Here is a 15836-nt window from a genome sequence, read left to right as displayed (position 1 = left end):
ACCGTTCACAATTCCATATATCCTATCCCTTAGTAGCAGATTTAAGGAATTGCAAAGGTCTCCCAACTCATGATCTGATCATGGATACACTCACAAATGCTTTAAGTGATGCTCATGTGTGGCATAGATAGATTAATTACTTGCAAGTGCTTGGGTTATCCATCATAGCTGGGCTAGCTACTAATCTCTTCAAAATATGTGATTCAAGAAGCCTGACATGGCCGAGATTCCGTTTAACACTCAGAGTAAGAATAAGAAGTATTAATTTACCCAAAATATGCGGTTTGAGGAACTAGGCATAACCAAGGTTCTGTTTAATATTTAGAGAAATGACAAGAAGTATTAATTTACCCAAGGTATGTGGTCCAAGGAGCCAGTCATGATTAATGTTCTGTTTAACACTTAGAGAAATGACAAGAAGTATTAATTTACCTAATGTATGTGGTTCGAGAAGCCAGACATGACCAATGTTCTGTTTAACACTTAGAGAAATGACAAGAAGTATTAATTTACCCAGGGTATGTGGTTTGAGGAGCTAGTCATGACTAATGTTCTGTTTAACACTTAGAGAAATGACAAGAAGTATTAATTTACCCAAGGTATGTGGTCCGATGAGCCAAGCATGACCAATGTTCTATTTAACACTTAGTGAAATAATAAATACAACAAATAATGTCGTAAATAAAACATGGCAGAAATACATTTTATTAATAGTAATACCTTCATGGGTTATTTACATTCCAAGGACATGGTACAATTTTTTGGTCTAAATCTTCCAAGAAATATGCTCCTATGCCAGCTACCGAGGTGATACAGTATGGACCCTCCCAATTGGGTCCTAACTTTCCTTATGCTGGGCTCTTTGCAGTGCCCAAAACTTTCCGCAATACCTAATCTCCAAGGGCTAATGGTCTTAACCACACATTTGAATTGTACCCTTGCTTAAGCTTTTGCTGATAATATGCCAATTGAACTATGCCATTTTCTCTTCACTCCTCAATCAGATCCAAGTTCTTCTCCAGTAACCCCTCATTGTTGTTCGGAGTAAACAAACTTGTCCTCAACATTGGGAATCTAGTCTCTAGAGGGATTACAGCCTCGGCCCCATAAGTCAGGGAAAAATGAGTCTTCCCCGTGGACCTACGAGAGGTAGTCCTATATGTTCAAAGGACATGGGGCAGCTCTTCCACCAATTTTCCTTTGGCATCATCCAACCTCTTTTTGAGCCCGTTTACTATGACTTTATTCATAGTCTTGGCCTGCCCATTTCCCTGGGGATAAGTAGGATTTGAATATTTGTTATTCATGCCCATATCGCAATAGTACTTCCTGAAAGCTTTGCTATCAAACTGAAGATCATTATCTGAGACAAGGGTGTGGGGAATCCCAAACCGAGTAAAAATATTTTTCCACATGAACCTCTTAGCATCCACATCCTCGATGTTTGCTAGGGGTTCAGCTTCAATCCATTTGGTGAAGTAATCAGTACCAACCAAAAGCCATTTTCTGTTTCCTACTGCCTTAGGGAAAGGTCTTACAATACCTAAGCCCCATTGATCGAAAGGCTAGGGATTAGAGAGAGGATTGGGGACACCCCCAGGCTGATGAATATTTGGGGCAAATCTCTGACACTGGTCACATTTCTGCACATATTCTTGTGCTTCCTTTTGCATACCTAGCCACAAGTACCCTTGAGTAAGGGCCCTATGGGATAGAGATCTGCTACCTGTATGACTACCATAAATCCCTTCGTGCAACTCTTCCAGGAGGGGTTCTACTGCCTCGAGATGTATGCATATCAAGTACGGTCCAGAAAAGGAACACTTGTGCAACTTCTGGTCCTCAGACAAAAAAAAATGAGGAGCTTTTCTTCGCACCTTATCAGCTTCACCTTTCTCCTTGGGCAAAATGTCATCTTTGAGGAACATAACAATAGGATCCAACCAACTAGGTTCGCTCCTAATCTGATGAGTCTAAACCACGCTAATCTTTACCTCGATAGGTTTGTACAATTCTTCAACCAGGATGATCTAAGGTAAACCCTAAGCCGAGAAGGTTGCAAGCGTGGCAGAGAGCCTGCATGAGTATTTCTGCTTCTAGGGATTTGTTGTAAGATAAAAGATTTAAACCCTAATTGTAAATGTTTGACCTGACTTAAGTACTCTTGCATCCTCGGATCCCTGGCTTCTAATTCACCCTCTACCTATCCAACAACCAATTTGGAATTTGAAAACACTTCTAATGCCTTTCCTTCCATCTTCTGAATCATAATCATTCCCACTAGTAGGGCCTCATACTCAGCTTTGTTATTCGTGGCTGAGAAACCTAACCTCAAGGATTTTTCAATAACAATGCCCTCGGGGGATACCATAACCATCCCCACTCCGTATCCTCTTTGATTGGTAGCACCATTAACATATACCCTCTAGGATTGAGGTTCCCGTGAAGAGACTACTCCAATTGATTTTCCATCAATGTTCTACTTTTCTCCTTCTTTTACATAAGGTTTAGCAAACTCGGCCACCAGGTCGGCAAGAACTTGGCCTTTAACAGAGGTGCGAGACATATACTTGATGTAAAAGGCTCCCAAAATTGTACCCCACTTAGCAATTCTCCCCGTATAATCAACTCTCCGAAGTAGGGATTGAAGAGGAAGCTGAGACAACACCACCACTGTGTGAGCTTGGCAGTAATAAGGGAGCTTACGTGTTGTATGCATTACTGCTAATATGGCCTTTTCTAGTGGTAGATATCGGACCTCTACTTCATGTAAGGATTTACTCACATAATAGACTGGCCTCTGAACCCCATCATCATCCCATGTTAGTACCAAGTTAACTCCATGGGGAGCTATAGCAATGTAAGCAAAAAAAACCTCATCCTCCTCAGGCTTAGACATGATGGGTGGTCGAGAGAGGTATTCCTTCAACTGTTAAAAGGCTAGGGCACATTCCTTGGTCCACTCAAATCCCATTCATTTATTCAACAGTTAGAAGAAAGGTCTGCTCCTGTTTGCTGACCGAGAGATAAATCGGTTCAAGGCAGCAGTTATCCCCATTAATCTCTAGACTTCCTTGGGGTTCCGAGATGGCTGCAAACTGTTGATCGGTTTGATATGATAAGGATTGACCTCAATTCCACAATGAGTGACCATATACCCCAAAAACTTTCCTGAGCCAACACCGAAAGAACATTTAGAAGCATTAAGGCATAGCTTGTGTTTCCTTAATATTCCGAAGATGCTTCCGAGGTCATCAATGTGCTCAAATTCTAACTTGCTCTTTACCACCATATCATTGATATAGATCTTAATATTTTTTCCTAGTTGTTACTCAAACATCCTAGTAATCATTCCCTGATAGGTGGATCCTGCATTTTTTAAACCAAAATGCATTACCTTATAATGGTAATTTCCGGTCGGAGTAACAAAAGCTGTTTTCTCTTAATCATCCAAAGCCAAGGGTATTTGAAGGTATCCTTAGAAAGCATCCAAAAAGCTCATCCGAGGATGGCCCATAGTGGCATCTACTAATTGATTATACGCAGCATGGGAAAGGGGTCCTTGGGGCAAGCCTTGTTCAAATCTGTAAAATCTACATATACTCTCCACTTTCCATTCTTCTACACTACCACTGTGTTGGCTAGCCAATTGGGATAAAAAATTTCTTTAATAGCCCCAGCCTGCTTAAGCTTGATCACCTTGTCCTTGACAGCCTTAGAATGCTCCTTAGACAAGCGTCGAGGTGGTTGCTTTCTAGGGATGGCTACTTGGTTGACATTTAAATGATGCAAATGAAGTTCGGATCTACCCTTGGAGCCTTGTAAACATTCCATGCAAATACATTAATATTTTCTCTAAGAAATACCCCCAATTCTTCCTTCTCCTAAGGAGGCAGCTGTGCTCTATCCTAAAGGGAAAAGGATCTAGGCCCAAAAAGCCCAGTACAAAAAATTTATAGAGAGTGGGCTGAAAAACTAGGTTTTAATGAATCAGAAGATAACTATATTGAGCCCAAATGAAAAGAAAACAAGAACATGATTGTTTTTCAAGAAGTAAATCGTCCTCGGCAAAGTCCGAGAAGACTAAATCTTATATATATGCTTCTGTTGATTTTGGTTACAAGTCATGTTCTCGATGTTGCAGTATTTTTCTCTTTCTTTTTCAATAGCCCCCTTCATTAGGGACCTCTTTCTCTATTATATACAATGTTCTTCATCTCGACCTTCCATGTGTAGGGTAAGCTGCTGGTCCTTATCCTTGTCCTCTCAGCATCTTCTTAAAGTCTTCGGATGTAGCTGTAAGGCTGCTGATCACTGTTCAGGCATCACTTCCACATTAATGCGGCCAAAGGGTTAGTTGCAGAGCATTCAATGCGATGGAAGCAGCTTTTCCTTTGATATTTCTTAGATTTTATTTGTCCTATGCTCCTCTGATACTCATCCTTATCAGTAGAATATTCTAGAAAGTTGTTCCTGATGGCAGCTCGTACCTCATGACCTCTGCCTTACTTAGCCGAGGAGGTATTCTTCCTCGGACTACCTTCCTAAACTTTCCCAGTCGTAGTTCATCCTCGGCGTTTGGATTCGCATGTCTTCTCTACCTCATCCTTGTCTTCAGACTACTAGACATCATCGGACAAGGCCCACGGCCCACTACACTTTATGGGCCTTTTATCCCTACACTTTCCATCTATAACATTACTATTGAATATATTAAAAGAAACGTTTTAAAGCAAAATTTTATAAAGGAAAGTATTCTATAAGGTGGCAATATATGGTATTAAAAATCACATTAATTTTTAGAAATTTTCTTAACTAAAACCATTGACAATAGCTATTCAAATTTTGAATTATATTTGAATTTCAAAATTTAGCAATCAACAATGAGTATTAAAATAAAATATGATATTTTTGTAAAAATATCCAATAATCCCCCGCTTATTTTTATAAAAATAAATAGGTAAATATCTATAAGAAAATTTTTCTAGGTTAAGTAGAACATTATGCATAATGAGAGTGCCAATGGCTTGAACCCTCATTTAGTGTTTCAGCAACATTGTTCCAAAGTTAATAGTGAGCTAAATCTTGATCTATAACCTTTTCTATGGAAACAAAACATTACATCATACACATAATATTCCAGTATTGTATTATGAGCTTCTAAGTTAGCACATTACGGCCTTGTGCTTAATCCTAGCATCCATGAGCAATTTAGAGAACTAGCCCCATTCTCAAAAGAAGTGACCTCACTTCCATGCTCACTTAGGTATGGCTATCAAGGATGCTCTTGTAACTCTAACATCCCACTCATAAGTGCTATAGTCCACATTAGGATTTTTTTAATAAATAAAAACTCATCTTATATAACGTTACAAGATACATGCATGCACACCATAGGGAGGGACATGAATATTAGTACTCATACATATATTTATTCTATGATTAGTTTTTCCATTTGAACCTAGTTCTTGGGATCTCCAGTCCCTAGGTAGGGTATCCTCATAGGCAGTTTATTCTTCTTTGGGCTTAAGTCCTACTCCCCTTGATACTATTCATATATTTTCTCTAGCTAAAGCTTTAGTTAATGGATCTGCAATATTATCATTTGTACTAATATAATCAACATTTATGGTACCATTGTTTATGTATGATCTCACAATACTGTGTTTTCTTCTAATAGATTTGGATTTACCATTATAGTATTTATTGTGCACTGTACCAACAGTGGCAGTACTATCACAATGAATTAAGATGGGTGAAATAGGTTTCTCTCACATGGCAATTTCTGATAATAAATCACGTAACCAACCCGCTTCTTCACTAGTTGAAGATAAGGCAATTAATTCTGCCTCTATGGTGGATTTAGCAATAATCTGTTGTTTTTTAGATTTCCAACATATTGCTTGACCACCTAATGTAAATACATAGCTAGTGGTAGACAAAGAATCACTTGATAAGGTGTTCCAACTAGCATCACTATATCATTCAAGAACAGCAGGATATCATTGATATAGCAAACCATAGTGCGTAGTTTTTTTTTTTAAATATCTCATTAATTGAGTCATGGCATTCCCATGCTCAAAATTAGGTTTGCCAATAAATCTTGCTAGAACTCCTACGGCATAATCAACATCAAGTCTAGTACAATCAATAGCATATCTAAGACTAAAAATAATACTAGCATATTCCTTTTGATTGTAAATATCATTTTCATCTTTAGTAGGAAAAAAAAGCACCTTAAAGTCAAAAGGAATACTTGCAGGTTCACAATCAAAATAATTATATTTTTTTCAAAATTTTTTCTATATAATGAGATTGATCTACAAATATGCCATTTGAAGTTTTAGAAATTTTCATGCCAAGAATCGCATTAGCTTCTCCTAAATCTTTCATGTCAAAGTTATTTTTAAGAAGCATTTTGGCAGCAATTATAATATCCACATTAGGACCAAAAATTAGAAGATCATCACCCAATAAATTATTATTGAAATCATATTTTGGAAATCCAACCGTTGGATTACATTTTCTATATGTTCTTAAAATGCATGCCAATTTTCATGCCAATTAGGTGTAATTTGTCATTTAATCTTTAACCTCATCTATTATGCGTTAGTTTAAACTACAAAAACTTAAATTTAGATAATTGATTGATGACGTGCCTATTAATCTTTGATCACCTTGAAATTTTGTAAGCATGAAAAACATATGAAGATAATGTAATCTAACGGTAGATTTGTCAAAATTCACATTGAATTAAGAAATATAGGTCTGGGTTCAAATTACACCTTGTGTAACTCTAAAAAGTGTTACACCACCCAATAAATTATTATTGAATTCATATTTTGGAAATCCAACCGTTGGATTACATTTTCTATATGTTCTTAAAATTCATGCCAATTTTCATGTTAATTAGGTGTAATTTGTCATTTAATCTTTAAACTCATCTATTATGCGTTAGTTTAAACTACAAAAACTTATATTTAGACAATTGATTGATGACATGCCTATTAATCTTTGATCACCTTGAAATTTTGTAAGCATGAAAAACATATGAACATAATGTAATCTAACGGTAGATTTGTCAAAATTCACATTGAATTAAGAAATATAGGTCTGGGTTCAGATTACACCTGGTGTAACTCTAAAAAGTGTTACCCCACCTAATAAATTATTATTGAATTTATATTTTGAAAATCCAACCGTTGGATTATATGTTCTATTTGTTCTTAACATGCATGCCAATTTTCCTGCCAATCGGGTGTAATTTACACATTATTATCCATTTAACTAATTAAATCTAACCCAAACCTAACTCAACCAAATTATTATGGGTAAACTCCAACCCACTCAATTACCCAATTATCAAAATTACCAAATTGCCTCTAAAACTTGCAAATAACCAAAGTACTCCTAAAATCCTCTAAAATTTCCAAAATGCACCCTAAGCCTAAAAAAATAACTGAAATACCTCTAAAATCATAAAATTACCAAAATACCCCTAAAACTTAAAACATTACCAAAATATCCCCCGAAACTAAAAAAATACCAAAATTCACCCTAAAGCTAAGAAATAATTGAAATACCCTTGGAACCTTCAAAATGACCAAAATACCCCTCGAAAATTAAAAATGACAAAAATACGTCCTAAATCTAAGAAATGACTGAAATACTTCCCAAAATTTAAACATTACCAAAATACCCATGAAACCTAAATATGGCCAAAATACCCTTGAAATATGAAAATTACCAAAATACCCCCCTAAACCTAAAAAATAACCAAAGATACCCTCAAAACCCAATAAAATGACCAAAATACCCCCTAAACCTAAAAAATGACCAAAATAGCCAAAAATTATAAAAATGAGTATTCTTGTCATTTAGGGGTATTTTGGTCATTTTTAGGTTTGAGGGCATTTCGATCATCTTTTATGCTTAGGGTGTATTTTTATGATCGTTTAGGTTTTAGGGCCATTTTTGTCATTTTATAGGTTTCAGGGGTATTTTGGTCATTTTTGAAGTTTTTGGGGGTATTTTGGTCATTTTTTTAGTATTAGGAGTATTTTGGTAATTTTAAAGCATTAAGGCTATTTTGGTCAGTTTTTAGGTTTCAAAGCTATTTAGGTTATTTTTTGAGAATGTGGGTGCTATTTTGGTAATTTTTTGTTTTGGGGGTATTTTGGCCAAATTTTAGGTTTCGAGGGGTAATTTTTTAGGTTTTGTGTGTACTTTGGTCATTTTTTAGGATTAGAGTATTTCGGTCATTTATGAGGTATAGGGGATATTTTGGTAATTTTTAGTGATTTTTGAGCATATTTGGTGATTTTGGGGGTATTTTAGTAATTTTTTAGGTTATTTTATGGGTATTTTGCTCATTTTAGAGATTTAGAGATATTTTGGTCATTTTAGTGGGTTTTTAGCATAATTGGTGATTTTAGAGATTGTAGGAATATTTTGGTCATTTTAAAGGTTTCATGGGTATTTTGCATATTTTAGATATTTTGAGGATAGATTGGTCATTTTGGTGGATTTTGAGCATATTTGTTGATTTTATAAAAATTAGCTTTGGGTAGGGTATAGATATCTATGGATAAACAAACCGGGTATATATGGGTATACCCTGCCCATGGCAATCCTTAATTACTTGTAAACAATAGGTGACAAACACTTATTTTGTCACCAAAAACACCTCCATCTTAATATTAGATGATGAATTTGGAATTTCATCACCTCTGGTTAGTTTTTGGTTAAACAATAGGTGACAAAAATTTATTTCGTCACCAAAAACACCTACATCCTAATATTGGGTGACGAATTTAAAATTTCGTCACCTCTGGTAAGTTTTTGGTGACGCAAATATTTCGTCACCCTAGGTTTGCCTTTTTTTCATGACCTATAGTGACAAAATAAATATTTCGTCACCAATTTGTACATCTTTGGTGACGAAATATTGATTTCGTCACCAATTGGTACATCTTTGGTGACGAAATATTGATTTTGTCACCAATTTTAATATTTTTATAATATTTGGTGACAAATTCTTCTTTTCCTCACTAAATGTTATCATTTGGTGACGAAATTGTTTATCCTCACTAGATTTTGTCACCATAGCCCACTTTTGTTGTAGTGATAATATATACATTTGTCACTTTCATTTGTTTTAAAACCATTTGAAAGCAAACATTGATCTAATTTCTCATGCCATTGTCTAGGTGCTTGTTTTAAACTATATAAATATTTTAATAATTTATATACCTTGTGCTCATTACCTGGCATTATAAAACCTTTTGGTTGGTCCATGTAGATTTCTTCTTCTAAATCTCCATTTAGAAATGCCGTCTTTACATCCATTTGATGTATCATCAAATTATGAATAGCTGCTATAGAAATCAATAATCTAATAGATGTAACTTTAGTAATAGGAGAAAAAGTATCGAAAAAATCAATATTTTCTTTTGTTTAAAACTTTTAGCTACAAACCTTGCATTGAATTTTTCAATAGATCCATCAGGTTTTAATTTTCTTCTAAGTATCCACTTACATCCAATTGTTTTACAACCTGGAGGTAAATCTACAAGTTTCCAAGTATTATTAGAGATAATAGAATCTATCTCATCATTGATGGCTTCTTTCCAAAAACCTGAATTAGGAGAGGATAAACTTGAATCATTGATGGCTTCTTTCCTAAAACCTAAATCAGGAAAAGATAAACCAGAGGAATTAGACATAGCATACCATTTCCCAAGGATGATTTTGTGTTCTCTGTATCGATTGTCTTAAATTGTTGGAAATAAAGGAGAGATATTACCTGACTTTTCCTTGGAAATTACATAATATAATTTTACCAAAAGAGGTGGTGGAGATGAGGCGCGGACCAAGTCACTATCTTGAGACCAATCGTGTCGTCTACAGTATATCTGATGTAGTTAGACAAAATATTTCTGCACATTGTCCCCAGGATACAACAGCTCAGCCACCTTTGTTGATTATCCTTGCGAGCTTACACTGCTTGTAGGATATAAGCTCTCTATAGTATTTTCTTTTCCAAGAAAATTTAGTAAAAGATAAAATATTTTTGTGAATAGTAAGAAGCAATAGATGGTAAGTGTTTAGGACAATAATAAATTTTTTTTTGAAAGTCTATAGCTTTGTAATTAAAAAAAAAATGAAATGATCATGAAACTTTTATTTCTTTCTATATATATAATAGCCAGATATGTAACTTGTCCCTAGCCATAGAATCAAAATGTTGATAACATTTAAATGGTCATAAAGTTATTGAAATCAATATATAATCAATAGTTTTCTTTCTATATATATAATATAATATAATATAAAAACGGGACATGATGAACTTGTCTTTGCCAAAATCTATACGTTGAAAACAATTAAAATGAGTCAAATGCTATTGAAAATTAATAGCCCATAAGGTGGCTGACCTCTAGATATCAATTAATGTTTTTCTTTGAAACTTTGACTATACACAATAATTACAACCAAGAATATAAATCAAGTTGTAATGCTATAAACCATCAACAGTAAATTATATAAATATATAGTTGTAATTTTTTGATACTTTCCATCTATAACGTTACTATTATTAAAAGAAACGTTTTAAAACAAAAGTTTATAAAGGAAAGTATACTAAAAACTGGTACTATATGGTATTAAAAATCACATTAATTTTCAGAAATTTTCCTAACTAAAACTATTGACAATAGTTATTCAAATTTTGAATTAAATTTGATTTCCAAAATTTAGCAATCAATGTATCTGGCATTAAAAGATAATTGATTTCCTCAATTCACACAAATAAATATTAAAATAAAATATGATATTTTTGTAAAAATATCCAACACTACTCAAATTTATTTTTAAGCAACCTCCTAAACTCTATAAATAAGGAAGCTCTAATCCTGTTATAATCACTATGCACAAACAAAAATGAAGTTATCAGTGTCTTCGCTTGTTTTTACTCTTCTTTTCTCATTTTTATTGGAAACTTCAGCTTCTACTGATGAAAACTTTCTTCAGTGCCTGACCCTTCACTCCGGAAATGACAGTATTTCTAAACTGATTTATACCTCATCGAATATTCAGCAGTCCTGAAATTCGACATTAGAAACACCAGATTCTCAACTCCCTCCCGAAACCTCAAGTTATTGTGACACCATCGTTGATTTCACACATTCAAGCAACCCTTAATTGTTCCCTAAAACATGGATTGCAAGTAAGGGTCAGAAGTGGTGGACATGATTACGAGGGTCTATCTTATGTTTCTCCTGTGCCATTTGTCCTTCTTGATCTGATAAATCTTAGGAACATCTCTGTTGATATAGAAAATAGCTTTGCCTGGGTTCAATCTGGTGCAACTGTGGGTGAAGTATACTATTGGATTGCCAGTAAGAGTAGAACTCTTGGCTTTCCAGCTGGATTTTGCCGTACTATGGGTATTGGTGGACACTTCAGTGGGGGAGGGTATGGCACAATGATGCGCAAATATGGCCTTGCTGCTGATAATGTTCTTGACGCACATTTGATTGATGTCAAGGGTAGATTCCTTGACAGAAAATCAATGGGAGAAGATCTTTTTTGGGCCATTCGATGACGAGGAGGTGGTAGCTTTGCAGTCATTGTTGCCTGGAAAATCCAGCTGGTTCCTGTTCCATCAAATGTGACTATGTTCACAGTCAAAAGGAACTTGGAACAAAATGCAACCAAAATTCTTCATCGGTAGCAGTATGTTGCTGACAAGTTTGATACAGACCTCTTCATTCGGGTAGTCTTAACAGGTATAAATTCTAGCCAAGAAGGGAACAGGACAGTGCAAGCTTCGTTCAATTCCTTGTACCTAGGAGGGAAAGATAAGCTCCTTCCATTGATGCAAGAGAGTTTCCCTGAGCTGGGTTTGGTGAGTGAAGATTGTACAGAAATGAGCTCGATTCAATCTATGGTCTACTTTGCTGGATTCTCAAGTGAGCAAGCCCCAGATATTTTGCTAACCAGGGGTCCATCAATTCTCTATTTTAAAGGAAAATCTGACTGTGAAGAATCCCATTCCTGAAATTGGGTTGGAAGGAATTTGGCAAAGATTGTATGAAAAGGAGGTAGCTACAGCTATGTTGGTCCTGACTCCTTATGGAGGGAGAATGAGTGAGATTTCAGAGTCTTCAATTCCTTTTCCACATAGAGCTGGCAACATCTACAAAATCCAGCACCTGGTGTCTTGGTCAGAAGAGGAGAATGCGGCCCCTGAAAAGTATGTAAATTGGATAAGAAGGCTTTACGATTACATGGCACCCTATGTGTCCCAGTCTCCAAGAGAACGTATCTAAATTACAGACCTAGACATAGGTACAAATAATGAAGGCAACACAAGTTCTAGCCAGGCAAGAATATGGGGTACTAAATATTTTAAAAACAACTTCAAAAGATTGGTGGATGTGAAGACTCTGGTTGATCCTGCTAATTTCTTTAAGAATGAGCAAAGCATCCATCCTCTTTCATAGTAATGGATGAAGAGAGGTGAATAGGGATACTTACATTGCAAAGATTGTACTCAGTTATAAAGCTTATTTCTCTCCATTTGTTTTTGTCCTTTTATTATATATAAATGAAGGGTTCATGTATTAAGGGTTCATGGATAATATGTGAATCTCAAGTTAATGAATGGGATTGTAAATGCCTTAAGTCATAAATTAATCCTAATTTACTTACCAAAAGTTAGGATCAATTTAATGTACACGCCCATAATTTGAAAAATGTTACTTCATCTACTTATCAATTTTGTTAGCTTTTTGTGTTTTTGTTAGCTTTTGTGTTACTTTTAGAGCTTGAAGGTGGATCTGATTATCACAAGCAAAGCTCCTAGGTACTCTAGGTACAAATTGCTCAAGAAAATCAAGGTTATCATTTTTCATATAATTCAGTTTTTAATTAGATAGAATGGGTACAAATTGCTGAAGAAAATCAAGGTTAACATTTTTCACATAATTCACTTTTTTAATTAGATGTCGTGAATCCAAAAAGTTTTACGAATTGTTTTAATTCTTTTTTTGCAATGTATACAGGAAATCGTCTACTTTTAGAGGGATTCAAGTGGTGACCGGTGATTATGTCCTCTGTAAACATCTTAGCGGCTATTGACAGGTATTTCACAAAAAAAATTAAAAAAAAAAATGATATTTTAAAAATTTGTAGAGTATTTGTAATTGATTTTTTTTTTTTTTTATAAAAAATGGTATAGATGATTGGAGTATGTGGCGGAGGATTTCATAGGGAAGCAAGTGAAGTTAGCGGATGTGAAACAACTGAAGATTTTGAATTTGATTGTGCGATGGGCAGTTAAATTTGATTATTGTTGTGATGGAGGTGTTATAGCCTGGCTTCGTTTATTTGCCACGAGGGTTACTGTGTTGGTTGGGTCTGGAAATTTTAATTAGGTTGAATTAATTAAGGCTAATTAACAATTAATGTGAAATTTACATAATTTACTAAATTAGCCTAGCATACCAATTGCATAGATAAACATAATCGAGCAATGCAATAAATGTAAAAGTGATGTAGAATAGACAACACATGCTTTCTTGAAGCAGTAGGGGTGCAGGGAATCACAACGCAAGATCAAAGGAGGGTGCTAGTAGAGGCTATTGGGACAACAGTGTTGGAATTACATGAAATTTGGCTGGTTGAAGGAAAACGATATTCTGATTTAGATTCATGATAATATGAGCATCGCCTAAATTTAGGTGAACTCCTTCGTTAAGGCCTCGAAAACAGTGTTTTTGCTATTTATAGTAATATTTGTTTTTCCTTAATAACTTTTAGTTTCAAAGTTAGAATAAGGTCTCGTCTGTTTTGGGACAACTCTTAAGGTCAGTAGTTTATGATTCTACATTTAACTCAATTTTGCCATTTTTGATAAATTTTGATATTTTGTCACCTAGTCATGTAATTAGTGCGAATTAGGGTTTTAGACATTTTTCTTAGTATTTATATGTTTTAAAGCCATCAGAGGCAAATCAGATTATTATCAATAAAAAAAGACTTTTGTCAAATTCTTTCTCTGGTGGAGTCCGGTTTTTCTCTCCATATGGATTCAGGAAAACCCCTTGTGGATTCGAGATTTACTACCAGAAGCTAATAGTTTAGTTTCTGTTCCATTATAAGAGTATCGTGTGTGCTTTCTTTAGGCTTCCGTGACATAAAAAAGGCAGTAACTAAAGAGAAGCAATCCGAGTAAACACTAAAGTGTTTACGAAGAGGAAAAGTGTTAAAAACTCTCCACAGCTAGACCGCTAAAATGATCTACTAAAAGATTAAATTGCGGTACATGAATATAAAGGAACCCTCAAAGCCTAAGTCATCCACTGTACTCAAGCCCTCCTAATCTCTACTAGCAATGAACTTTTTCGAGTCTTGTCTTCCTCTAGAATCCGAATCCCACAACCAAGCTTAGTTACGCCCTCAAGGCTCATTCACTGAAATTGGACAAGCTCTAATGGTTTCCTTAACACCACCCAACTCTCACAACTATAAAGGTAGCTGAAGGAAATGATGGTTTAAATCTCCTCTCAAAGTATTTAGTTTTGTAGAGGGAGAGAAGTCAGAAAGAAACGAGTTTTTGGTCTAAGGTTTTCCTCAACTCTTTAATCCTTCAATAGAGAATTTTTTAGGTGTCTAAAATGGTGGAAAATGAGACTTAAATAGATAGGTCAAGGTATGACACAATAGTGAAAACGTAACTGATTTCTCTCAAGTTTTTGTCATTTTCGGAGGACAGTTTGTCCTCAAAATGTTCAGTGAACTTGCTATCCCCAACTTTCAAAAGCTGATTTCGCATGACACTTCAATGACACATTGATTTTTGCTCCACCGAAAGTCTTCAACATATACCTTTTAATCTTCAGCTTGAGACCTCTTGCAATATAAAGTACAACTCATTTCAAGAATTGAAATTACATCTATATTTTTCATGGAATTAGCTAACAATTTAAAGATCCAGTAAGTGTCATGTGATGTAGCATGACAAATTAGCATTGTACTTGGTAGAAGTGTTTACCATAGGAAAGATATTTTGTTTTAGATTTTTAATTGGAGACAACTTCTATTTTAGGCGAAACTACACTATTGGTTCTTAAAGTTTACCTACTAAGCACTTTTAGTCTCTGAAATTTCAACTGAGTGCTATTGGTCTAAAGTTTCAAAACTAAACAAAATTTGTCACTCCATTAACTTCTGCTAATTTTTTTTTTTTTTTTAATTTTTGCATGTGTCTAGCAGAAAAATGAGTTGGCATATTTTTAATGATTAAAAATGCCTTATAAACAAGTACAAAGCCAACTCAGCAATTACTATTAAACGAAACACATTTCATGTTATTCTGTAACATAGTAACCCAACAATATTAATTCTCACATGCTTGTCAGATCCAGTCACCGTTGCCAACATCCATACCTCAACTTCACATTATTTAATTATTGCACTTTCCATGAACTTGACCTGGACCTTCAAACTCAAAGATCCAAAAAAGAAAAGCCAAGAAACTTTCATTTTGTTTGCAAATTGAATAAACCACGAAATACAAGACATATGGGTAGATGCAAGAGGTGGAGACAAAGTTTCAGGTGATAACAAAAGGCGATGGTGAACACCAATTACGGGAATAATAGGGACCTCACCTCATTCGACGTCCATATCAAAGGTACCCAATAATATGCATAAGGTATGAATTGAATCAAATCTAGTTGCACTATGTTCAGGTCCAAAATTTGCAACAATAAGGTCAAGCCCACAGGGATAAAGGAGGACGTGGGTCTTGAAGAAGGGAGGAATAGTTC

At 35.0% G+C, this 15836-nt stretch overlaps 1 pseudogene; it reads left to right on the top strand.

Annotated features, from left to right (window-relative positions):
• The first annotated feature begins 10941 nt into the window (after positions 1-10941).
• Positions 10942-12506, top strand: LOC142633421 (tetrahydroberberine oxidase-like; annotated as a pseudogene).
• The last annotated feature ends 3330 nt before the right edge of the window (positions 12507-15836 follow it).

This window comes from Castanea sativa, chromosome 5 (genome assembly GCF_040712315.1).
Source record: "Castanea sativa cultivar Marrone di Chiusa Pesio chromosome 5, ASM4071231v1".
Classification (NCBI taxonomy): Eukaryota; Viridiplantae; Streptophyta; class Magnoliopsida; order Fagales; family Fagaceae; genus Castanea; species Castanea sativa.
This window is presented reverse-complemented; position numbering and strand designations above follow the sequence as displayed.